Below are 27705 nucleotides of genomic sequence, written 5' to 3' on the forward strand. Positions count from 1 at the left end.
TGCCCAAATCACTTCCTGAACTTGACAGTAAGAGGCCAAATTTCACTTTTACTGTTGATCAAATAGCAAAAATGGTCTGACTGCTGTTGGGAAAAAGTGAGTATTTGTCTATTAGTCTATGTACCAAACCCATGATGTTTAACGCACTTCTACATGACACGCATCTATCCCTGGGATGATCCATAGTCTCGCTCCATTTTGTTTTTGCAAGAAATACAATACCTATTAGGCTGTGGCCCCGCTACTGACTGACCGCGCTGAGCGTGCGGTGCTTGCCGCTTTTAGTTACATAAATGTATATGGGCGCTTGAGTAAACAAAAAAATGTAACTTTCCAGCGCGCTCAATTTGCCCGCAACGCCCCCGCGTGTGCTTGCGAAATAGCCAGGACACCCGGGACTCATGTGTGGAGAGCTGGTGACGTCACCGCTCTCAAGCATGAGCGCGGTCAGCGCCAGCGCAGCCTTATATATAAGAATACCTGGGAGAAAAGCTGGTATAAAACAGTGATAGTGGTAATTTTGCATTTGTGTAAAAAAAAAAAAAAAGGAGAAAAACATGGACCTTTTGCATAACAGCCAAGTCCAGTTGCATTCCCCACTAAACAAACACTCTCCCCTCCTCTCCCACACTAAGTTCTAATCAAGTGTTTCTCAACAGGGGTGGCTCTGTTTAACCTGTAGTGTTTCCCATGAGAAAACAAATTATAACGTGACAGCAGTGTAATTTTCATGGCATAAAAATTGCATTAGATGTAATATATTAAATGAAAAAAAACAATAGAACTTCTACATCTACCTGCAATATTTACTACTACATTTTGGGTGCAATCGTTGAGAAAATTGTAAATTGCTAAACATGAAGAGTAATGATGCATGCAGCTTCGGTTTCTAGCTAGTTTGATAGGAAACCTTCATTAACTAAAGTCAATCTGCAACTGGATGAAACTAATAGGAGTTCTCTGTGGGAAGACGTGAAGAAACACAATTGTAATCCAACGGGGAATCCTGCAGACTGGTAGGCGCCTCCCCTTGCTGCTGCCATTGGCCCGTCATGTGCAGCCTCCCTGCCAGTCCAGGGCTGCTCACTGGCTCCGGTCAGTGTCCCTGGAACGCCAGCCCGGTGCGCAGGGGGTGTGTCTGTCCTGAGTTCATTGACAGCAGCGCAGGGGGGACATAGGGTCACATCAAAGGGGGCTGTGCAGATCCGGGTGACTCAGTCACATAGAGGAAGAAAGTGGCGATACAAAGGTGAGGCTGCAGGATCTGGGTTATTACAGGAGTTAAGACTGTTCCATTTTGCATGGGTGATTGTTGCATTTCTCCCTCCTTTATTCTATGTTTTATTGTTCTTGTAGCGTGTTTGATGGTGGCAGTAACATGGGTAAAGCATTGCAAATCATTTGCCTTCAACTCCTGCTGTGCCAGATGTGCATTGCCTCAGCAACAGGGAAGTTAATAGTGTAAATATGGAGAAAAGCAGCACTTTCGCCTCCTTTTTTTTTTTTTTTTTTTAACAATGAAAGCTACTGCATTCATTTTAATCAGATGAAGATTTACACTTGGGATAGATGCAGCAACTAAACATAAGGCTGCATTATTAAACTGGAGATAGCAGCTGCATGATGAATGGCAGAGCTGAGCCTCCAGCCTTATCTGCCTGGCAATTGAAAGAGTTAAAGAGGGAGGGAGTTCAAGGGACTGGCACAAAGAACATGGCGAGAGAAGCTGGGTCTCCCTGTCCTGTGTCCCCAGCAGGAAACCTTTCTTTTTTTTTTTTTTTTTTTTAAGACAAACTTTTTTTCTTTTATTTTAATCTGCAGTTGTTGTGCTTTTCACTCCCGCCCCTCTCTCCCCCGAAATCCTCAATGAATAAGGGACAGGGGTGTGACTCCGCTCCGCCAGCAGCTGCTCTGCATTGGCGCCCTTCACTTGTCTCCCTGGGTAAGTGACCTTTTTGATTTATTTGCAGTTGTGATTTTGTGATTGAGTCAGGAAGAGGCAATAATCAGAAACCAGTGTCTCCTGCCAGTGTGTTTGTGTTTTTTGGGTGGACGGTTTGTTTATTATTTTGTAATTGCATTTTGTTTAGTTAAACTAAAACTGCTTAGAGATTGAAAACTGTGGCTTTTTTTTTTTTAATTAATATTTATTTTCTTAACAGAACTAAATAGTTCTAAAAACAACTCCAACTGCTAAATTCTTCTGCTTGGTTGCAGATTGCCTGTCGGGAACCACACTTCAGTACAAGAATTGGTCAGGGTGCAGACTCGGTCATTTACAGTCTGTCTCACTGATTTTGTAACATGAAACTACTCAGACTTTTTAATTAAGACTCAGTGATTAAAAGTCAGAACTTTTATGTTTTAAAATGCTATTTTTATCTATCATTTTTTTTGTTTGTTTGTTTTTGTTTACAATCGCCAAATCCCACAGATTCCATTCTTTGGAGGCTGAGATGTCCGCAGTAAAGTAGTAATACTCTGCATGATTTCAGCGGAGTCCAAAGCCACGCGTATAGTGCCCGCGACGGATGACGTCGCTACCGGCGAAAGTTATAATTTAACTTTCGGCAACGTCGCTGGCGACAGGGTGATTGGTTCAGAGCCTGTCACGTGGCGACAGTCTCAGAAAATTCAAATTTAACCAGCTACCAAATTTTTTTCCGCTCCGTCGTGCTTACTATAAGCACTGGCGACGGAGTCAATTGTTTGTTTTCGAGCGACGTCGCCGTTGCGTGCACTATAAGCCCAGCCGTAGGCAGGTCTGAAACCCTGCCTTTCAACCATTATCACCTAGCATACAGTGCTTCCACTGCAGCAAGGGTTTCTGGGAAATGACATGGAAATGAGCACACAATGTCACCTTTTGACTTTAATCCATTTACATGCAACCCATCTAAGCAAATGCTCTGCTGTTCACATAACTTTTAAACACAGCATAGGATTAGATGCAAAGCCATTTCCTAGGGGAAAAAATAATATATATTCTCATCCTCCAATGGATAGTAGAAAAGTTTAAACCATATGACTCTTAGTCAAAAGTAAGGCTAAGGCCCCGGTAACGCAGTTGTAACGCGCGCCCGCGAGATTGGCGGCGCGTTCAGCCGATTCCCCGTTCTGCAGCTCACTGCAGGAAGAGAGACCGGGGGGGGCGTGGTGGGGGAGTGACGGGGCGTGACCATGACGTCACCCGGCAGGTTCGCCCTCATTGGCTGAACCGCCGGGGGGCGTGCCTAATCGCTCGACGCGAGTCCTGCTCTCAATTCTATTGAGAGTAGGAGCGACTCTCACCCGAGCGCTGCGACCCCCCCCTCGCAGCGGGCCCGGCGCCATTGAGGGGAGGGCTCTCGGGACGCTGTAGTAGGCAGCGGGGGCAAGGCCTAAGCCCTGACAAAGGAACTGAAATGCTGCTACAACATGACTTTTTGTGATTATTCCCTTCACATTAAACAAGACTTATTTTCTATTTTTGACCAGGAGTGCTATCTGGTTTAAATTTCTTCAACTTGTCTTGATTGCCTGCTTCATGTAGACTTGTGACAGTGAGCAACCTACACATATTATTTCATTTTTTATTATTTTTTCATTTTGTTTGAATATGCAAAGATTCCTTCCCCCTTCTTTTTTTAAAATTTATTTATTTATTTTTACTGCTGTGCCCTACAAAGAATAATCTCGGCGAGATTTGGTGACAAAAATCTAATTTTAATGAGAAAGTATACTGTAGATCGTTATCCATCTCCATTGACGTACTCATGCCAAAGATCGTTGAGGCTGACTCCAAATCAGGAAGAGTTGACATGTCTGATACATGCCATATTTATTCTATAGCAACATACCCTAGTTTCCTAATGGAAGACAATGTGCACTTTTATTTGTAGTTACTAATTTAAATAAGTATGTGTACTCCCTATTCCTTAGTACAGTCACAAAGCGAAGGTGGTGCATACTGTATGTAAAGAGGCTATATAAGGTCACTGCCTGCTGAGCAGTCTGGGAAAGGTTGTAACTTTCCTCTTATGTCATGGGAATTCATAGGATCGGCTATTAACTTCTTCATAAGATCTGATTGCAAAGATTAATGCTGTGGGAAAGAGTTACAAGTTGTCAGTGGGTTTCAGAACATCCTATTATAGAGGGGGTATCCAAACAGCGAACGTTAGAAAGGATGAGGAAGTGAGTGTTAATAAAGGTGAGTGGGGGGGGGGGCATTTTATGGTATGCTGCAATTGAACTTTTATCTATGATTATTTTTTCTTTCACTATGAAATTCTCCAGGAGTTTTTGTTAGTGGGGGTACTAGCCAGTTTGAAAATTGCCAGTGTAGGGATTTTTAGAAATGTTATCACTTCTGCGTGATCACTGTAACTGGAGAACTCATTTTGCACTTTTTTTTTGCTAGTTCGGTACGAGTCCTTGATAGAGGTAGGAGAGGAGGTACTTACAAAAATTTGTTTCCCAAATCGAATTTTCCAAAACGGATGATGGATCAATCGGACTTATAAATTATAAAGTGCAAGTGAAATTATTGAATTTTGCAAGAGAACCTGGTTTTGACGATTTGGATTCAAGTGAGAGTGTGTCTGTCCCTTTTTAGTAACGGGCCTATTGACACTTGTATACCTTCAAATAGTCGCCTAGATCCACATGGAGAGAGATACCTGGGAAATATAATTTAAATCAGTTAAATATAATGGCATATTTCCCAAATTCTCTTTCTTTCTGCATCTGACTCTGAAGGTTTTTAAATGATCACATTTTTAAATATTTCAATGCATAAGGGGATTTCCCTCTCTTTACATGACTGTTGCTTTAGAACCAGTGTGATACATTTTGGGATTTTGTGTAAATGAGTTTACTAATTTGCCATTGTCTATGAATCCCTGTAAATCTGTCCCTTTGCAAAACATGGAGCCAAACTGAGCCATGTTTATGGCTTACGCTGTCTGTTTCATTGAGTGCAGTGTATAAAGAGGCATTGCATTAGGCCTCGGACATGGTAGCATTGACAGCGCAGAGCAGCGCTGACGCTCATGCTCTCCTGCTCGAGCAGGAGTTTTTTCTGTCCCTGCATGAGCGTCAGCGTGCGCGCTTTTGTGCTGGGTGTGAGGCGGGACGGGAGGCGGGGCTAGCGTGCCACGTCACGGCGCCCTCCGCTTCTCTCAGCGGGAAAACTTACATTTCCCTGTCAGCTGCAATTTCGCACGCATGCGGAAGCGCCGACAAAAGCCACGCTGATAGGGATAATGTTTCCCCTCAGCGCGCCTCAGCATGATCTTTTTGACCATGGCCATGGCCTAAGTCATGTATTGGACATATCCAAAGTGGATTATGCAGCAATGGTGTATATTAGAACTCGCTTCTACAGTTTATATTTGTTCAAATATATCTATCTATATTTATATATTAATATATTTGTCGTATGGTAGTTCAATACTCTTTGGTGATGGCACCTACAAACTCTTCGCTATTTAGTTAGATGCTTTTATTTGCATTTACTGTAAAAGTCAATGTTTGGAGAATGTGTCCTGAATTCTGCCATGCACAAGTTGCACATATAATCTCATGCAGTTGCACCTCTTTCACTTGCAGTACAACGCAATACAGTTCTATACCAAAATTAAGAAATTGCATCAGAGAATGTGTTCACATTAATAGCAATATTGCCTAAAAACTACACTAAGCTATTTTTGAAAAGGAGGGAACAATAAATCTCATGAAATGTTTAGAAAATGCAACTTGGTTACAGTATTTCCGGATTAAATATTGCTTTGACCTTTTGTCTAAAGACAATCCAGATGTTTGACTAATCACAGGATGTGTTTTGCTAAAATAAGTTTAGTTTCCATCCTAGTATTATTGAAAGCTAAAGAAACAGACACGCTCGTTAGTATGCAACTTAAATTAACAGCAACGTGCATTTTTTTTTAATTAATTTTTTTTAACTTGCTATAAAACATAATTTGCTGTGCAATTCCTTAGTTATTTTGCCTTATTGGTTTCTGTGCATCAAAGTGAGTAAATTAAGTTTTTAAATACCTCACCGTTATGGGGTATTAGTCCTAATTCAATCTATATTAATGTCCATAAATAGCTTGACAGCAACAGGTGGATAAGTGCTGAAAGCTTTTTTTCATTATTAAAATGGGGAAGATCATGCAGTTTGAGACCACAAGTCCATTTTTTTGTATCCCCATTATGCATCATGTGCTGCTTAACACTGGATCTGGGCAGTGATTTTTAAGTGACTCTTGATGTCCTTGAATATACTCCATTGTACTTAATCATTAATAGGACCATTGTATGATGCAGTCCTCCTCTGTGATAATCAAAGGTGAACATTTGGCAGAATATCAGAACACCAGCACAAATTATTGCATCGTATGCATGTTTAAAGAAGCAATTTTTTTTACATTTTAATAAGTTCTGTAGTATTAGATACTTGTTGTTTTTATTTATTTTTTATATTCAAATCTTGATGCCATTTTTAATGAGTTTTAATATACTGAGCATCCTTTGATTTCTGTAGTAGGGTTAAGCCCACCTCCCCAACATTACAAGATCTTAGTAACACTAACCTGTTTGTGATAATTTGTTGCCAATATTCCCAGCAGTTTGAGCTGCAAACTGTAACAATAGATAATGTTACCTCTATTGATTATAAGAATAAATTGTAGCAGCTGCATTACACTGAAGGAGTGATTGAAACTGAAAGGCAGCCATTTAGTGAACCCTGGGTAGCAGGATCTTTGCTGATCGATCACGGGAGAACGAAACCATCATCGGCTTAAGTAATTAGTTTTTAACAAAGGTAATCAAAGGCTGCATGTATTAAAACAAAACAAAAAAATATATTATACCGGTATATAGAAAGTGCCGCTTGGATTGCCTCTTTAAATGGTGTATGGATGGAAATAGCCTGTTCACAAATTTGCCTCCAGAAACGCTTACAATGCATTGCTACCATCTGTGGTAGAGAAGGAGTTAATTATGGGGGTCACACAATTAAAAATAAAATAACATACTGTATTAATGTGACATTGAATCACCCAGTTTTATTAGGTGAATATTGTGGGCTACATGCCCGCCCCCGTAGTGATCAAAGTTCACTGTTTGGCATACTATTCACTTGTTGATCATATAATATGACAGCCCCATGCTGGTTTATCCTGAACTACTCTGAATTGTAATGTGCTCTTCTTTGAAGTATATTTAATCTTCAAAACATATTAATCTTTCTACTACAATGCAGAATAAAACACAATATAATAGTCGTATGTTTAGCCAGTTGGATTTAACAGGTATTTCTAAAGCATTCTTCTTGGCATTTTATCACGTTCTCGGTTTTACGTAATATTTCCACTTTTTTTTTTGTTTAGTTGATACATAAACTAGAAGTGTTATTAATGTCTTATTCTTCTGTAGCTCTCACAGTGTACACAGTATTCTGCTGTAAAGACCTGAGGTAGTCAAACGTTGGTGCTTTGAGAGTCAACTTTGATCACAATAGGGGTGGACCCCCACTGGAATCCAAAGAATTAACTGGTGGTCCCTTAAAGCCTTTCAAAGCTCCCTTCAGACATCTGCCACCTGCAGTCTGCATTTTCACTACTAAAAGCTGTGTTTTTTTTTTTTTTTTTTTTGGTACGATACAGGTCTAACATTTTTCCCATATGTGATACATATATGTAAATATGAGAAGAGCCAATTATAAGTATGGTGGTCTTCAAAGCAATGGTTTACAGCAGCGGTGAGCATAGTGGGGGCGCTGGATTTTTTTGGGGGGCGGGGGCACTTGCAGAGGCCCCACGCTCTTTCCCAAGGCATTTCATTAAATGCCGGGGGATCGCGTGAGGTCTCTGCAACACTAAAAACTTACATTGTTTCAGATGCTGTGGCGCGTAGCCATGGTAATGCCGCAGTGTCATGCGTGGTGACGTCACACGGCCGTCTCCATAGAAACGGGGTCATGTGACCCCGCGGCGTCAGTTGATGCTGCAAATAAGGTGAGGGGGGCGGGGCAAGGGGGCGCAGCTCAAAAAGTTTGCGCTCCCCTGGTTTACAGGAAGCTCTAGTTTAGCTAAAATATATACTCTGTCAAATATATCGCAGAAATTGCTGCTGCACAACTAACCATTTTATACTGAAGCAGAATTCACCCATATGTTAATTTGTTTACCGTGTTTGATTGTAAAGAAGCAGAATGTATAGTTTTTACAGTACTAAAAGTTTGCTTTAATAAAGATCTTGGCTTTTTTTTTAAGCATTTAGGTGCCGATGTGCTAAGCATCGCAAATTGGATTTTTGGCATTAAGTTGATGTACGGAAATCACAAATGACATTGTGTGAGGTTCTGTTCTGATCTTTTTCTGTGCCTTAAGCAAATGGGATGTGCTTGACACAGATGTAAAATGGTATGTACTAACAAATAATTGATGTTGACCCTGGGGTAAACCCTTAAATCTGTTTATAATGTTAGTGCAGAATTATGTTTCTATGTATCACCAAAAAATGTAACACAGTACTGATGTTTAATTATATAGGCTAGCAAGATTTTCAGTGTGGTCATAATAAATAATACTACACTAATACTTTATATTTACCAGTACTAGTTATCAATAAAAATACACAATTCTGTTTACATTAAAATGGTATCAATCAGGTTTCCAACATGATGAAATGTGCCAAAAAACGAATGAAGTCACATAACGACCTTCATCCTTACGACATATTTTATGAAGGTTTTTTTTTTTAATACTTTTTTGCCACACCAAAAAAAATATGATCTTAGTTCAGAGAACCTTTAATTATAAATTAGTAAAGCCAACCCGTTGATAAGAGAACATAACACACATTGAACTGATACATAGATTTCTTTATCTTGTACAATAGTATCCATACATTGTGAATGGCAGTTTTAAGGAATCCTACTATACGGTGGGGATTTGTTAAAGTTAGTCAACACTTGATCAAGAATACGATAAGTTAGCACAGCTGAAAATACTTGGTTAAGATGAAAACATTAAAAGTATTTTGAGGTATCTGCAATACGTAGTACGTTTATATACGTCTTGTTTCGGTCTTCAATTAAAAGTCTACATATAACTGGGACTAGTGGAGGAGCCATACACATTATTAATAATTTGATTGGTTTCCTAGCAATTGAACTTTCGCTTATATAATGGTTTTTTTTTTTGTGTACGTTTGTTTTAGTTGGTGCCTGTTAACTGACATAAAATATTTTAGCGTTGCATTGTAATTATTTTAACTTAAGATTGTCTCTTTAAAAAGGGTTGGCATTAAATTGACCTTTTGAAAGTTTATTCTGTTAATCATACTCAAAGTGTTAATGCTTGACTGATCTGTTTTTTTTCCATCCAGTCGTGCTCAGAATATCAATTGTACAGCATAATTGCTACTTATTGAGCAAGCCTCCTTACTGAAATTAGGGAAAAGTTTTACTTTGCCTGGAGCTGTCTAGTTGCAAAATTTTGAATCTGGACGCTTTCCTGTCATTAATTGTTTTGTAGGGTGTGGTTGAAATAATAGGGAAGTAATGGAAATTCTCCAGTCTACTTCACTTGGAGTTTTGTCCTTCCTCGTGTATTTTCAAAAGGAGAACAACCTTGACGTTTTTCTTTTGTGAAGGTTATGCTTTGTCCCATAGCAACCAAACTTCCATTGCTCTGAAAACGGTGTTTTTATTAACCTTCAGCACTTTTAAGGACAAACTCACTGTTTCAAGATTTGCTACCAACTGACAATTATTATTATTTTTGTTTTTTATTTTAAACTTCTCACCATGACAACTACGTTTGCTACCTTTTTTGTCTTCTCAAATCTGTTTTTACCGCTTACTGAGAACTTAAGAACTGGCTACAAATCCGAATTTGTTTATGATACGTTTACAAAATCATTGTTTGACTTTTTTGTGATTTAAAAAAAAAAAAAAAAAAAATTATTTCCCCAATAGCCTGGCCCACACCCACAGTCACTACTAACAACCATTGTGGCCAAGCACTGCTACCTACTGCACTTATTAACTCACCTACTTTTTCCCAACATAGCACTTTAATTGTAAGCTCGCTGGGGCAGGATTTTCTTTGCTATTGTCAGATTCATATATCTATATCTAACTATCATTAACAAATTCGGGCAGATGCTCCTGAATCTGCCTTTCGTTTCTTTCCGTGCTGATTTTACAAAATTGGAATCCACATGCGCTGAGCCCGTCCCACTTTCTTACTGTTTTGTTGTGAGGGACAGTAGATGATGTGTGAGGCCGTGCTGGTGCCTGGGTAAGTGTGGGAATGGGTAGGGACCCTTTTTTTTTAAGTAAGGCATTTTTATACATTGAAATTGATTTAGCGAATTTTCAGTGATGGGGGGGGGGGGAAAATAAATAGTGAATGTACCTGTATTGGACTGATCTGCGGAAAACCAGGAAGTCGCACATTCGTGGCGGATTCGAATGCCGGCGGAAAAAAAATGCACGCATCTCTAGTGAAATTAACCAAACTTGTTATTTTTATCTAGCCATAAATTAAATCTACAGAGGTTTAAACCCACAAAACGTGTGCGAAGAAATACAAATGTCATTCACTTACTACGCAGTTGTTTTTGTGGCGTGGAGGTTAATGTTTTACCTTGGTAAGAACTTTTATCAGATTTGTTGTGCAATCGTTGATATGCCAAGTGCTTTATGATTTATGCAGCAAACAAAGGTCAGGTGAGGTCTCTTTCTTGTGCTAAATCCATGATTACGCTGACTTTACATACATGCAATGTGGTCTTTTTTCTTTTGAGAAAGTTTACATGCAGTACTTTCCTTTTTTGCATTTATTATGGTTGAAGAATGAGATATTTTCTTTGAAGCAGTATTTTTTTTGTTCTTGGTTTTTATTTTTGCCTTGGGTTGTAATACTGTTTGAGTACAGAGCCTAGAAACCTCATTGGTCTCTCTTCATAGTTTCTATCATGTTTTACATGTAGTGGCATTTCTTTTCTGGTGCACAAGTGAGGAAAATAATAATTAAAAAATACATCACTCTGTCTCCATTGTTTTGTTTGCATTCAGATAATTTATGTATATAGTAAGTTGGTTGACACCCGTAAAACTGTTAACCTAAGGTTACTCTGTAAAACAAAAAAGAATACTTGCATGACCAAGAATAAATAAATGCATGGAGTTATTTACAACTAAAACAAATGTAGCTTATTTCGGGAATTCTTTTCAAAGTGCATTAGAATGTTGTTGCTCTTGAATTTAGAGGCAATGTCAATATTTGTCCTCCGTCACCTTGAAGATTGCTTTCCCTTTCTTACACTTCCCGTTCTGTTTCGAGCCAATCATTTGTTTACCCTTTTTTATTTCTTTTTTGAATTCTGATTATTTTTGCACGTTGTGAAAATAATTTTACAATGTGATTTTATTCTCTTATATTAGGCTCCTGCATATCAATATGAACCTGGGTGGTAAGCCTGCTTCAATTCCTTCTGTTTTTCAAGAATTTTCTAGGGGTGCAGCACAAGCATTCAAATGCGACTTGTATATAAAACATGTGATTCTTGGCTACATTTAAGGGTGTCCGAAGTCTGAGGGATTGAGCCTTTTAAACATTGTCACCCTTCTAGTCACATTATTTTGGTTGCTGTGATGAATTCAATGACGGTGGCTTGTGGTCTTTGCAATATATTGAAACGCTTAGGACTGAAATAATGCTGACTTACTTTCCTCATGTTTTAACAAAGAATAAATGACTTTATATCTAAAATATAAATATATAGATCAACGTTATTTTTTCCACAATCCGCAATAAATAAGGACCCTTGATATAAGGTTGAAAAGCATACAGTATGAAAGTCACTGCTGGTTTGTTCACCCTCTTTTTTTATATCTGTGTGAAAAAAAATCTTAAAGGAAGCGCGCTCCTCTACATAATAGTGCTTTAAAAAGAAAAAAAAATGATTTGTTACAAGAGGTCCCCATGGAGCTGACCCGTGCTATGCTATATTTCTAACATCTTTCTCTAGAATAGGAAATGAATATTGGGTTTCACAGTGAAGTATTCAAGTAGTTTGTGTGTGTGTCATACACTTGATAAATATGCAATACTTTCTTTTTTTTTGTATGCAATATATACATAGTTTCGGTGATGGGAGAGTAAAGATAGAAAAAACATTTTTTGTCAAAAATGTAAAACATTAAGCAAAATCTGACTGCAAAAATACTCAAAGAGCTTTCCATCTATATATAATATCACTGGGTACAAAAAATTCTGTAGGGGATAGATGCTATAGGGTGCACAAACTGGGGAGCGGGAGATTTTTCTGGGGGGGCGCGGGGGCGGTTGCAGAGGCTCCACGCTCTTCCCCCAAGGCATTTAAATTAAATGCCGGGGGATCGCATGAGGCCTCTGCAACGCTCAACTCACCGTGATTCAGACGGCTGTGACGCCGGCGTGTCATGTGACGTCACACACGACAAATGATGCCGCAGGTCACGTGATGTCACACATGACAAATGATACCGCGGGTCACTTGACTCCACAGCGTCATTTCACGCAGCTTTATTTTTACTCGAGGGGGAGACTTTGTCACGGTGAGATTATGGCAGGCTGTATAGTCACACATTATATAACAGATGATATGTATTTATCACTGGGTCTGAACTGGGACGAGTCTTAGATATAATAAAGTATATTTATTCCTTTGGATAGGTGAACACACGAATAATACAGTAACAGACAAGAAGTACACTTACTTTGGGGTTGGGGAATGAGCAGTATATAGCATAGCAATTCTCTCGCAATCAGGTAGCATTCAGATGATAAATTGAAGACGAAGGATACAGGGTGGACATCAGTTTATAAACCTTTTGTGCCCCATCCTTAACATTGAGTACCGTGGATTGGTTTTCAATTAACTCTAGCCAGGGGTTAACGTGGGAACACTTTTTGACACATGCCCCCGGCTAGTTGGTATATGCGCAGTAGAGCTCTGGGGTCCCATTTCTATAACCCCTCCTCTATATCAGGAATGCCAGCTTGTCTACCAAATGGAGTACCTGGCAGGAAATCCTTTGTTATGAGGTGTGAAATGGAACACTTGAAGACTGCTCTGGTTTGAGTAGTCTCCACCCTCATGCAAACAGTGGAGGTGACAAAATCCTTTGAAACATACTCGGGTCCTAGACATTGGGTCGCCTTTCTGGCCATATGCTACCCTGGTATGCAAAGGAATTTCCTCTTAGTTTTACCCATATCTTGGAATACAGTATGTTGGATAAAACATAAACATATTAAAATATCCGGTTCCTTTGGGTCCAGCAGGTCCAAACTTCCCAGTTCTCAATGCCGGAACTGGGACACCCTATTGTCCAATTTGCGACCTGCTACGTCCTGGGAAACCGGAGATACACAAATACACTTAAAACCGTTTTACATTTTAATTCACAACTCTCCGCTGTAAACTAAATCACGGTTTTTCACTAAATCCCCATTGAAAACAACGGGCTTCGCCGCCATAGACTTTCAATGGCAAACCGCCGCCGTTGAAGTCAATGGGAGTTTTCCGCCATAGCCGGTCAATGGGGTTTGGCCGCCATTGGAGTTTATGGGAAAAATCCCGAACCTTCAAGGGGGTCCATACTCCGTCGGGTTGGTCCAAGAGGGTCAAGGATGGTTCTGCAGCGATGCCGGAGCAGTGGCTACAGATACCCCAAACCCCGACTCTCTGGGCCCTCCGGAACCGGAGCTATGGAATACCAAAATTCAGCATTTGACACTTAGCCGTTTTCCTGAGCTGTTTCTGCCGCCGCCATTGGAACCTATGGCGCGGCCCACTCTTCTCGGTTCGACCCTTATCGGGGGTCCAGGATACGGGGACCCGGTTGTGGTCGAGTGGGGGGATGTCTAGGAACTAGGGACAGAAAGAATTTTATTCCTAGGGGCCCTAGAACTGTTTATTCCCACTCCACTTGTCGTTGAACTTGACTTGTAAGTGATCAAAGCTCTTCTATTGAAAATGTATCCGCTTTGCGGTTAAGCGGTTTGGACGGCAGCCAACTCGTTCCTGGAAAGCTCTCTCGAGGATTTCTCCATTGAAGTCAATGAGCCCATGTACTTTCAATGGGAAACCGCCGCTCTCCCTCTCGGATGCCATCTGCTGGTCTTCTCAGGAACAGGACTCAACAGCAAGATTCGCCATTGAAAGACATGGAGTCCCAATGGCGGCCTATGGGAGCCTGCATAATGGTGCCTGAAAAGGCGGGAAAATTACACAAAGGGCTATAATCACTATACAACTATTAACCCTTGTGCTCCCGGATGGATCCCAGTGTGTGTGGGCTGCAGACACGGATTAACCAGATGTTACAATAAAACAGGGGAAACGGGAATACACATTTACAGGTTATAACAGGGGTTAAATCACCGTTCTGGGTCTTAGCCCAGTTAACCCTTTGTCTCCCGGGTGAGGTCAGGGGATGGCCAAATGGGGTGTAACCCCTTTAATCCCGGGCCACCCCCTTTCTTCCTCTACAGACTTGCACCATTTTATGCCCTATCCTGTGTCATAGTGTATGTAACCAGCTTGTACATGTTTCTTAGAGCTGATGCAGATTGTTAAACAAGGAGGTTTCTGCTACCTTAGAACTGGCAGAATTTATAGTGTAGATTAGAATGTAGGTGGAGACATGACTCAGACAAACACTTTGATGCTGTACTAACATGAGCGTCATTTAATTCCTCTCAATCTCCTCCTATGAATGCTCCCCAAATTGCATGCTGATGCACATCGTACAAAAGTTGGAGCAAAGACATTGCTGCACTGGACCACAGTGGAACAAAATGAAAATGACACATTTCGCATTGTTTGCTCCAAAATTGCCTCTGTATAAAGCAAAAGTTTTTAAAGAACAGGTAGATAGTTTTAAGTATGTGACAATATAAACTTTTGTACGGGACGTCTACTCCTATTTACTTTTTGCACTGTCTTGCTTCTGGTTACAAAATACCTGCAATAAAGGAAATTTCACTCATCTTTTCATTTACTAGACATAAATCACATACCAAGTGTATAATACAATGCCCAGGAGTGGTCAGTGTTATCTGTGATATTACGGCCAAATCGGTAATATCTGCCATTAAAGTCAATTCAGGGGCGATAGCTTTAATTACTCCGGAGCTATTCCTTTTTAAGAGTGTTTTATGTAATTGTTTTGTCTGAATTCTCTTTCCATTTAGGATCCAAATTCCTAAATGTCAACTTCATACGTGAGCAAATGCAGAAATACACCCGTCAAACTTTTTTCTTTTTGAGGCACAGGTTCCCTAGAAAGATTATCTTGTCTCATCCCATCTTCATTCTCCTATTGATTTCATTATTAAGGTCCCCATCCATTGATAGTAAGTGTTTTTGTTTTTTTTTAAACTACTTCTAGTTCTTCTATTTATTTTGGTGTGTTTGTATGTATATAGGAAAGGACCGCACATGACATTTATTTTATTTGCTTGTAATGCTAAAGCCAACTAAATTGGAACTCTACAAACCTTTAAACAAGAGGAAAAGATGACTCCTTATAGAACATTTCATAAAGTTCATTGTAGCTATTCTGCTGAATAGATTGACTTCCCCGCTCTTGATGAAGTTTCATATTGATGCCAAGTGTGAAGAATGTCAGGAATGTAGAATTGCACAGCTCTGATAAAGTTCGCTTTGTTCCCTTAGTGACTTGACCCATTGAGAAATGCCGTTCCCCAGGAAGTTTTATTAGCTCTGTCGGTATTTAGGTTTTTTTTTTTTTAATAAAGATTATCTAACTACAGGCATACCCCGCATTAACGTACGCAATGAGACCGGAGCATGTATGTAAAGCGAAAATGTACTTAAAGTGAAGCACTACCTTTTTCCCACTTAATGATGCATGTACTGTACTGCAAGCCTCATATACGTGCATAACTGATGTAAATAACGCATTTGTAACAGGCTTTATAGTCTCCCCACTTGCGCACAGCTTCGGTACAGGTAGGGAGCTGGTATTGCTGTTCAGGACGTTCTGACAGGCGCATGCGCGAGCTGCTGTTTTCCTATTGGGCGATATGTCCTTACTCGTGAGTGTACTTAAAGTGAGTGTCCTTAAAGCGGGGTATGCCTGTATAAGGGTTTAGTGTACCTTTAAAAGGGGAAAAAATATTCACCCCCTATTGCAATATTAGGGTTATTTACATTTACCAACTTTATGGCCCATATTCACTAAAGGGTGCTATTTTTAGCACGCCTTAACTTCCATTAATTTGAAGGGGAATAAACACTTGTTCAAGTGTAGTATTCTTTAGTGAATCTGGGCATAAGTGCCCAAGGGGCCACACGTACAGTGTTTGCTAAATGAGAAAGTGAGGACAGATACGTGATTTCAGTGGCCTAATTCTGTCAAACGTTGCTGTCATGGCAACAACTGTCCACCATTTGTCATGGATTAGAGTTGGCTGGACACGTGTCGGTATTAAATACTTACTTATACAGTCATTGCAACAGCCTCATTTTTGCAAATATAACTTGTGTGTAGGATTTTAGAGAGATATAAAGTCCCTATATCTGCAGCCTCTGGGCCTTTTACCTTTCCGTAAATCTGTGCAGTCATTTACACTTTCACCTACGTCACAATCACGCTTTATTTGCCTCTGTTACAATAACGTGTAATATAACTACTTAAAGCAGCAAAGCATTCAAAATCTCATTTTTTTTTAAATCAGTTCTGTAGTATTGGATCATATTGACAGTTAATTTTTGTTTGTTAAACTACTAATGCCATTTTTTTTTTTTTTTTTTAAATGTACTGATCATCCTTTGATTGCTATAGCAACCATTTAGAAAGCCACATCCATTTCCTCTTTTGAAACACTCACTTTTTTTTTTTAAACTCTGTTTATGATACTTAGTTGCCAGTGTTTCAAGCAGCATACTCTGCTGCAGTTGTAATGCAGTATTCTATGGCCGCGGGCATAGTAAAAAATAGTGTGCTGAGCCGCGCTGAGCCAGCACACTTACCTGCTGCATTTTGTATGTGTGTGGCTTTAGCGGGCCCGTGCGGAGGCGTGCTGAATTGCAGCCGACATATAAAATTACGTTTTCGTGCTTTCCGGAGCGGAGGGCCACTCACGTGACCGCAAATATCCAATGGGAACGAGGGACTAGCCCCGCCTTCTGCCCCGCCCCCAAAGCGTGCTCACTGCCTCGCTTGCCAGGACGCAAAAAAGCACCAGCTTGAGCAGGTGAGGCTGAGCAGGAGCGCGGCTCAGCACGGCCCGAGGCTCCATGCCCGCGGCTCCATGCCCGCGGCCTATTACTAGCAGCAAGCAATAGTCGGATTTCTGCCATTTAGATCCAGACAAGTCCCACAAGCAGGATATTGGCCGATCAGCAGCTTAGGTGATTGTTTCTCGTTAATGCTACTTGCTTTGTATATAGTTAAACAAAAATGGTTGATGGAGGACTGCTGCTTTTTAAATTACTTAAATAGCAGACAATGATATCCCGCATCAGCCCTTTGTGAAGCTCCCTCCTTGTCTATTCTTCACGTGCACTCTTACTAATACTGACTAAAATCACTTTTATAAGAACATTTATTATTTTGGGTCAGTGGAAATTTGAATGAACCCATTCTGAGCAGGAAGTACCTGCAGAGCATTGAATTTCACTTAGTGCAGTGATTCCCAACAGGGGGGTATGTATGTCTTTGTTGATATGGCACCAAAAGTGTACTCGGTGCGTCACAAAGATTACAGTACAGGGAATTATAATACCATAAGCGCAGCAAAATCAGACAATAGGAAAGGAAATACCTGCCCCGAAGTTCAGTGTCACCAAAGGGTTCACCCTACCAAAAAAATTGTAATGGTGCCCCAGGCAGTATACTGGATTCCTGAATACTGAGCCCATGTGGAGACTGCACACTTAGTAAGGCCCCAAACTGCACCATGACGTGGGGTTATAGCTGTCAAATATAATAGGAGCTTCCAAGTTACTCCCCACAATGCTTTGCATCCACAGCGGCAAGGCATCATGGGGCGTGATTTTAGTAGCTCCCACAGTAACTGACAGCTATTCCCACACACTGCGGTGCAGTTTGAGGCCTTATTAAGTTTGATTTTTTTTTCCGCCATAATTTAAGGACTGCCTGTGATTGATTGATTGAAACAGATTTGCTTTATTAACTAGAGGTTCGCGGAATTAATATTTTCTAGCATGGGATGCACGATTATATATACAGTATGTGTATATATATATATATATATGTATATATATATATATATATATATATATATATTTAAAAAAAAGTAGAAACAGGTCCACATATTTTATACTTGTAGAATCTATAGCCTAATTTTATGGTTTTTATTTATATTCTCAAATAAATAGAACTGCATGTAGCAAAACATAAATGGGTTGCCCAGCAGGTCACACATGTTTTACTGGCTCAATGAATCCTTCCAAAGAATTAATTTTTTTGCCTATAGTTAGGGCAGTGGTTCAAGGTCAGAAAAAGCCAGCATTGAGCCGCCATCTCAGTTTGTAGACTACTAACATGGTTGAAAATGGTAGAAAAACATTGCTTAACGCACTTGAATATTTCAAATAGATCACAATTTTGACACTTGGTTCAGGGGGTTAGAAGATTGTGTTACTGTATGGCATAAATGGTCCTTGTTGTACTGGATGACCTTCCATAGGCACCTGTACTCTCTCTAGTGCCTTTAGACACCAGTGAAGATGCGTATTGCTGTTGACAGTAAGCGACTGTAAACATCCTCGACTGGAAGCTGTGAAGCAGCTGATGGGCTTTCAGTCGGATGTTTGCAGCTGCCAACTGCCACAGGCTTCAAGGAAATCCTATACTTTGCAGAACTGTATATTCAGGAATCTTTTAGTAATATATACTGTATTTGTATGTTTTGGAAGGTGCTTTTATGCTTGGACATGACACATTTTCAGCCTGTTCATATGTATTTAATATGAGAAACTGGGTAAAATATGCTGTATGATACAGTAGCTTCTACTCACTTAGGCTGCGCTTCTAGTGCCGGCGATTGCGACGTTGCATCAAAACAAATGCATTGCAGCCGTCGCGTGCGCTTATAGTAAGCGCAACGTGATGGAGTGATGGAGCGTTGGCTTAGTTGCGATCGCTTGGAAGTCATCTCAATTTGATTTTTCTAGCGACCGCAGCCTGACGTCGCTATAAGCGTAGCCGTATGCGTATGTCAATGCCTTTTTGATTTTGGTGGTGTGCTTTGCTCCTGTTTCAGAGAAGTGGAAAGAAAAATAATTTTCTAATAGGGCATCTCTTTAAAAGAAACAGTTTGAGGTTCTAGGTTGGGTTCTGCTTCTAACGAAGAAGTCATTCACTAAAGCAAGGTAGCTGATCGTATGCAATATTGGCTACTCAATTGAATGGTGTTTACGTTTTTATATGGACTGACCTGTAGTGAAGTTTTGGGCTGCTGTTAAACATCTGTCCAAGAGCACGATCTTCGTTCTAGTCGCCATTACTTGCTGCACGACAATTTATCCGTAGCTCCAAGCTCCATATGTATTTAATTTTGTACACACATTTTATGTGGTGAGCTGATAAGCTCTGGAGCTGAATCTTTCCCAGTTATTGCTTCGTTAAATGTACTTGATAAAAATATGTTGAGTGGAACCTTTGATACTTCTCTCAACAAAGACCCCTTTTCTTAATTTGAAGCTTTAGCAGTGGAGCGATCTGCTTGTACTTTATACAGTTTTGGGGGTTTCATAGTCTGGTATGTTTCTCTCTTTCCACCCCCACCCTGGGATCAACAAAAAACACACGTGTACTGCATGTTTTTAAGCTTCTTGGAGCAGGGGCCTCCTTTCTAAAATCTTGGTACGTCTTAAAATTTTTCTCATACAATGTTATTGTCCCCATCCCACATTGTACTGCGCTGTGAAATATGTTGGCACCATACAAATGATGATAATATGCATGTGGGTATAATGTATTTTTCTCAAAGGACAAATGCAGGAAAGCTGTATTCCGAGACAGGTTCCACCCTTAAATGAATTGTAAACATTTAAAGCAATCTATTGTTAGTATGTATAATACACTTTTAAGATGGTATTGCAAGTTTATGGAAACGGTGTAATTCCAATTATTCTATTTCCCTAAATGAGCAAGATTAATTGTATAATGATGCTATAAAAACATTTCTAGTCGCCTAAAGCACGGGTGCGCAAACTTCTCGAGCTGCCCGGGAGACGCAGCGTTCGCGCCCCCCCTCTCCTAAGGACTCAGCATCAAATGACATTGCAGGGCATGTGACGTCACGAGACCCCCACAGCATCATTTGATGCTCGTTGCCATGGCGTCGCGTTGCCAGAGCCCAGGTAAGGGAGTTTGAGGCCGCACGCCTCCCCCGGCATTTAATTTAAATGCTGTGGGGAAGAGCGCGGGGCCTCTGTAACCGGCGCGCCCCCCACTTTGCGCACAGCTGGCCTAAAGCCTTGTCTGCACTGAAATATTTTCTATTATTCATTGCCTTTGTGTCATCTAACACAATGTTGCTGCCCACTATAGAAGTTTCACTATTGCTGTTTACAAGTTATTAAAGGCATTGATAGCTAAGGCCTCGGCCATGCGCTGACCCGTGCTGAGGTGCGCTGCTGCTCAGCACTGAGCCCCTGCATGCAATGAGAGCGGCTTTAGCAGGGGCTCGCGCACGCGTCCGCACGCTTGGGGAAGCGTGTGTCGCACACAGTTTTTAAATTTGGCGCTCGCCGGAGCGCAGGGCCGGTCACGTGAGCGGTTTGCCCAATGAGGGCGAACCAGCTCCGTGACGTCACTGGCCCGCCCCCGACACGCCCACGGACGGCGCGCTGTGTAAGGCCAAGGAAAGCACCGCTTTCCCTGAGCCTCAGCGTGCCTCAGCCCGGACAAAATCACTATGTCCCAGGTCTAAGAGTGTCCGTCCGTCTGTCCTGGTTTATACTTTTTGGAAAGCTGTACTTAACAATTTGTCTGTTTTTGTTACCTAAATGCTTTATATTGAAGTAATGAAATCAATTGGAGAATGAAGCCCATTTGAAAGAAACAAGGCAATATTTCAGTCTACTGGGCCTCAAGAAGAAAGTTTTCGACTAGTGTATTCTGCCAGTACGGATGTTGAACTTAGAAGCTTCTGAATTATCTTTGCATTTATAATCCAACGCAAACAAGTCTGGAGAGATGTATGCTGGGTAATACCCGAAGAGACAGGAAAAAGAATGAATGGGCTCGAATACCAAACAAAAAATCTATGACATCTCATTAGTGAATCAACAAGGGAGTGTGTATGTGTTATATTTATTTTAATGCAAGGGTTTTGATGCACATCCCACGGGGATACTGTACCTATTTGTTAAAAATAGTGTGTGTGTATGTATATGTGTATGTATATATATATATATATATATATATATATATATATATATATATATATATATATATATATATATATATATATATATATATATATATATATATATATATATATATAATGTGTGTGTATGTGTGTGTGTGTGTATATATATATATATATATATATATATATATATATTTTTTTTTTTTTAATTTTTTTGAGCAGTGTTTCTGATTAACTAAATGACTGGCACAGAAAAACATGTTCAAGAGGGCACACATTATTTGTGCCTGGCTTTTAGTGTGTACAGCATCAATTGTAGTGGTATTAGCAGTTGGTTAATTATTTTATTGTTCACATCTACACAAAATTAAAATGATTTCAAATGAAAAATTAATAAAAACAATAGCAAACCTTTATTATAATTTAAGTTGATTTAATAGCTCCCTGGGAAAATATGGGGGCTTGGGTTAGGTGTTTTATCTTCAGTTTTGGATTATTAATTTCTAAGGACCTTCATTTTACCACTTGATTATTTTGGGCCAAATGCAGATATTACAATGATGTGGCCACTAATATGGATGAGAGGCACTCAAGACATTTATGCATAACTTACATTATCTTGCCAAGGTTGCTCTGGGTACCTGGATTTTTGACGTTCTCATTTTTATACATCTCTATCATCTCTAATGAAATAAAAATGTGGTAAAATGCAAGCAGCAATCGTCTGTATCAGATTCAAAATCGTACTTCGGAAATAAGAAATCAGCCTTGGAACATGACTGGCTTATTTCATTTGTCTTTGCCTTCTATAAAAGGGTTATTTATTTATTCTTGACCTTGTCTTATTCAGTACTGTGTAACTTACTATTTCATAACATTTCAACTTATATTTATTACTCTAGTCAATGTCTTATCTTGCTTGAATCTTTTTATTTCTCTTTGAACAGCCGGGAGTGGTTTAGCAAGCAAAATAATATAATTCATTAGAGTGGGCTACAATAAAGTAATGCTGAAGGTCTCGGGGTCAAAAGTTGGCTAGTGAAAGGAACACACTTTTTGTATTACACAGTGACTGTGAGGTCAGTTAAGGATCAATGCACAAATGCAGTGTTCAGAATGTCTTGCAAACAAGGTCCGATGCAGCTTGAAGTGCAGCAAATCCTGTAATAACATTTCATTTTCAATGTTGCTTAAAACATTATAATTATCTTTAATGGCCAGTGTTGATTAAACATAGATCCATTTGAAATTAGGCAATTTAACAATACTTGGAAAACGTTATTTTCATTTAAACCAAACTTTGACCATTGAGGTTTTTGTGTGCGTTTGTACACATCTGTTGAATTGGTAGATATGTCTGCGCTCACATATATACAAGTAATACATCTAAAACTACAAATTGGGGCAAGCATAACACAATGTCACTGACCAACACAATAAACCAAAAAATTATTCGGTGAATTCTCGTAACACCTTTTTAAAATGTGTATATACAGTATATCTAAAAAAACAAAAGTATATTTATATTTATTTACAGCTATTTTCGTCCCCACATCCATAAAATGTGCCCAAATTTAGCACACCTCAGCTCCCATTCATATAAATAAGAGTAAAAGTGTGCTAAAGCTTGGCACCCTTTTGTGGATCCGGGCCAGGGTTTTTGTTTCTCCCATCCAATATAAGTGATCTGTTTTAACAATTGCACATTGTTGAAATATGGCATTAAGTGATGCCTTACTCTGAGCCTCGATTATTACACAAATTTCCTTAAATTATGCCATTTTACCTGCCAAGCAATCTAATATTTATCTCTGCCTACTACACACTTCACTGCTAATTGAAAAAGGGCAAAGCTGTCAAAGCATTCCAAGGGAAATTAATATGGGAACCTCCAACAAAAGAAAATATTATTCTGCTCTTAAAATGGTTAGATTAATTTATTTTTGAGTAGGGGTTGCATTATTTGCTCTTATTGTAATTTCCCTGTCTAGTAGAGGGTACATTTGTATAAACTCCCAAAGACCATTTATCAAGTGCCAATGGTTGTCTCCTGAAGCGTTGACAGGCACTGCAACTGAACTGTGTATAACCCGACATCAGCACCTAGGCACTTGGGGTTAGATGCACAGAAGTTCGTAATTTTTGTGCTATTAACACGCATTACCGAATTTTGTGAATGGACGTTATTTTTCTTCATTTTAACAGGTATCCTCAAGGAAAATGAGATGCAAAAATAATGTCATTCGTAAAAATAGCAGCGCTAGTAACAGGGATTTTCATGTCTCAGACACGCGTTTTTGCAATATACTGTACATGCACATTGGTCAAACGTTAATGCGTGCAATAAGGATGCATTACTTGTGTTACACCAAAAGCAAATCTTATAATATTGAGAAATGTAATATTTTTACACTTGTTAACATTTTTCCATTGGTGTCTTTCATTTATTTTAATTGTACATAATAAAAATTAAATATGAATTAATATTGTTGAGGTGTTGATATACATTATTGCAGCGGTGCGCAAACTGGGGGACGCGGGAGAATTTGCAGGGGGGAGGCGGGCTTTTACCGAGGCCCCGCGCTCTTCCAACAGGCATTTAATTTAATGCCAGGGGAGGCGTGAGGCCTCTGTAACCTCACTTACCTACTGGCAGCCGGGTCTTCAGCAATGCGTCGCCATGGCAACGCGGCGTCAAATGACGCAGCGGGGCCATGTCTCATGCGTTGCCATGGCAGCACGGCGTCAAATGACGCGGTGGGGTCACGTGACCTGCAGCATCATTTGAAGCCGTGCCTTCAGGGGGAGGGGGGGCGCAAACGCTGTGGCTCCCAGGAAGGGGGCCGCAGCTGAAAAAGTTTGCGCAGCGCTGCATTATTGTACATCCATACTTAATACAGTCATTATTACATTATATACTGTATTAGTTCACACAAATATATCACTTAAACATAATATAGTTTGATGTGTTTCAGGTATTTATATGATCCTTAATTTATATGTAGGGATGTTTTAGGAACCATATATGTGTGTTCGGTGGGAGAGTGGCGGGTTCCGCGGCGGCCGTTAGTACAGGGCGCCGCCATGTTGTTGCGCAATCTTGCAGAGGGCACAGAGAGTGGGAAGGTCGCGCATGCGCAATGGAAGCGCGCGAACGACGGGCCTGTACGAGAGAGGCTCCGTTGAGGAACTACAACTCCCATGAGCTCCTGGGCTGTCACCTGATTTGAGGAACCAATCAGAAGGCTAGGATTACGGGAGGAGGAAAGGGAAGCGTGGGGGAGAGACCACGCTAGTCAGGAGATCCGGAAGGTAAAGGAGGAGGGTGTATGCGTGCCGGGGGTTCGTGACCCGCCTGCATAGGCTAGCTTTACCCCGCAGACCCTTAGGAAAACCCCTGAGCCACAGTAGGTTGCTGTGCTGCAGGGACGCCCATAGTGGTAGCGATCAGTCACCTTACTGTGTAGTCAGTTAGGGACAAGCGTGCGGAGTAGGTTTGCTGGTGAGCTGCTTGGGACCAGACAGCTGCACTGCAGACATCATAGACAAGCAAGGATTCAGCTGAACCTTTTCGAAGGATTACTGGTCACCGCCGTGACCGGAAGGTATTTACGTTAAGTGCACCAACACCGGTCAACATGCGCTGATCCCGCCTTAGGCGTAACTCTTTGAGGACACCAGTGAGTGACCAAAGGCCTAATACACGGAACACTCCTTTCTATTAGTGCAAGGACACGGTGTGTACGGCACGCGGTGACGGAACAAGGACATACTCATTAAGAGCGTGGATGAGCCACTACTGTACAGGACGATACTCATTAAGAGCGTGGCCGAGCCACTCACGTTATAAGAACATTATCATTTAGCTGCGTTATAGGTTATGTGTTGGGTTATATGCTGTGTGTTAATATGATAGAGTGCTAAGGTATCGTACATTATAGTAAAGTTGGTTGCATCATATATGTGTGTGCATATGTTTCTTGCCCAGGGGAATCTCACATCACGGGGATCCTGGGTAAGTGGAGGCGCTGCGCTAATAAGTGTTACCCCAGGCTCCCAGCTAGCAGAGGCTCAGATCTCCTGGAGCCGCAGGTGTGTGCAGTTACCCGTAGTCTCTTTTAGAGTGTCAGAAAAAGGGCTACATATATATATTTGTATGACATAACTTTTTGTAATGAAAAGGTATAGTCCTATACTCCTTACATTGCTTTTAGGCTTTTCCCAGAAAAAACTGGAAGGTCTTAAATATCGTAGCGTTATTACCGTGCGCTAACCCTAACGGAGGTCGGAGGATCTCCGCTGTTTGTTAAACTGCTCATTGATGTCTGATTTGCATACGCAAATCTTCACTTAAAATGTATCGATGCAATATTTTTTTGCGTTAATGCGAGTATCATAACCCCTTTGGGGATACGCTTTATGGAAATCAATACATAAACCGGCGAAAACGTTACTCTAAAAATGTAACGTGCTTCTGCGGATCTACCCTTTAGGGCCTTATTCAAAATTTGCTGATGCGTCCGAAATGCCTAACATGGTCATTTTGGCAGATATATAATTCCCCCCCCTTCGGAGTTAAAGTTTTATACTGTATTGGGTGTCTTCTTCTTACACACACAATTTAATTCCTCTTCTAGAAGGACCAGAGAAACAATGTGTTTTGTAAGTCAACCAGTAAACAACGGGATTCCTTTTAGATTATCACAGTTGTATCATGGATTCTTTGGTGAAATATTCCTGACCATAAATACCCAATGGTTCCTTGGTTACCTATCATCGGGCACTATACGCGCGGCCTCACTGTCACGCTAAGCCCTGCTTCTTTTTGTCCTTGCCATTTTTGTATCTGTATGTTCTCCATTCAGCCCTAGCTCCCCTTTATTTTTTGATTATAGTTTTATTTTTTTTATTTTAGCAATGATTATTTCTACATTCCCCCCCTCCCCCCACACCATTATATAATAAAGGTGTTTTTACTTTATAACTCTTTTAAGTGTCCTGGAGGCCTTTACGACTTAGCCAATTTGTCATGAGTTTCCCACCTTTTTTGTAGGTTACGAGATCAGCCCCCCGTGAACGCTGAATGGGATCTGAATAGAATTCTGTTCACATCACCGCAGTAACGTAGTGATCATATAATTGCTGAGGAGCTACTGCACCATCGCGACTTGTCGGAAAGGCTACAGCATTCTGGTACCTTAGACTCTTCAGCACTCGAGTCATTAGAGCAGCAATGTAGCCCTATTTTTGGAATTGCATCTTTTTGCAGAATCCGATCAGGGGTCCCCTGGACCTGAACCGTGCTGGATACATTAACATTTTTATGTGCCAGTAAAATCAAAGATGGCTATCGAAAACCTCCTATAGGAATCTGCAGTGTCATACTTGGATTACATTGCAGCTTCCTATTGGCCCATGGAAGTGTGGCTTGGATGGCAGCCATATTGATTTCCCAAACACAGAAATAGACACATTAAAAAGGTAAATATCTTGGAAACTGGGGGTGGGGGAGAAAAAAAATAGAAGCTTAAAGAGACTTCCGATTCTGTAAAAAATAAATTAACATTTTAAAGCTGCAGTCCTCCTTACTCAAATTTTTTAAAAAAAATATTTTCCAGGAGTACTTCATGGAGAGCTTATTTTTTTTGTTATACCCCATTTTTAAGTCCTGGAGTGCAGGATAGGCCATGGTATCAGTAATGGCCTTTCTGGCAAATTGCAATTGTGATCACTTTTGATTGATCACCTAATTGCTACATCATCATGGTGACCTGATGGGAGAGGAGAGTCCTCTTCCGTTCGGATCGCGTTCACCTCTAAGGTGCCAGCCCTCAAGACGTACAACGCACATCTATACTAGTCTCAGAGTTAAGTATCCTGGGCCAACCTAGCAGGGCCTCTCCCCTGTTTGAAAAGCACTGTAGAGTATGATCATTTGGATATTATCCATCAAAATACAATGGATATTGAGCAGTTGTAACCACGGCACGAATTACTAATTTGTATATGATAACAAAAGTCTCACTTATGTTGAGGAAAGCAATCTCTTCAATATTATTTAATGGGGTTGACTTATTACATGATGGGACTCCTCTCCCACACGTGTAGTCACTTGAGTTGTCTCTGTAAATATAGCACAGTGACAAGCTACACATTTGCTGTTTGCTTAGGGGATTACTTGGGACACTCCCTTCCAATGCAGGAAATGGGCCGATGGGCTGGCTATAAAAGCTTCTATTCAAGATCTATGCATCTACAAAAGCTACATCCTCTGCACAAAGCT

General features: G+C 40.4%; 1 long non-coding RNA gene across 2 annotated transcripts in view; it reads left to right on the plus strand.

Moving 5' to 3' along the window:
- The first annotated feature begins 1117 nt into the window (after positions 1-1117).
- The window catches only part of LOC142492132 (uncharacterized), a 60495-nt gene continuing 33907 nt past the window's right edge, over positions 1118-27705 (plus strand). For both annotated transcript variants that reach the window (XR_012800765.1, XR_012800766.1), the window contains exons 1-2: positions 1118-1249; positions 1822-1942. This is a non-coding gene — a long non-coding RNA (uncharacterized LOC142492132). The remainder of the gene's footprint in view (positions 1250-1821; positions 1943-27705) is intronic.

The sequence above is a fragment of the Ascaphus truei genome, chromosome 4, assembly GCF_040206685.1.
Source record: "Ascaphus truei isolate aAscTru1 chromosome 4, aAscTru1.hap1, whole genome shotgun sequence".
NCBI classification, from domain to species: domain Eukaryota; kingdom Metazoa; phylum Chordata; class Amphibia; order Anura; family Ascaphidae; genus Ascaphus; species Ascaphus truei.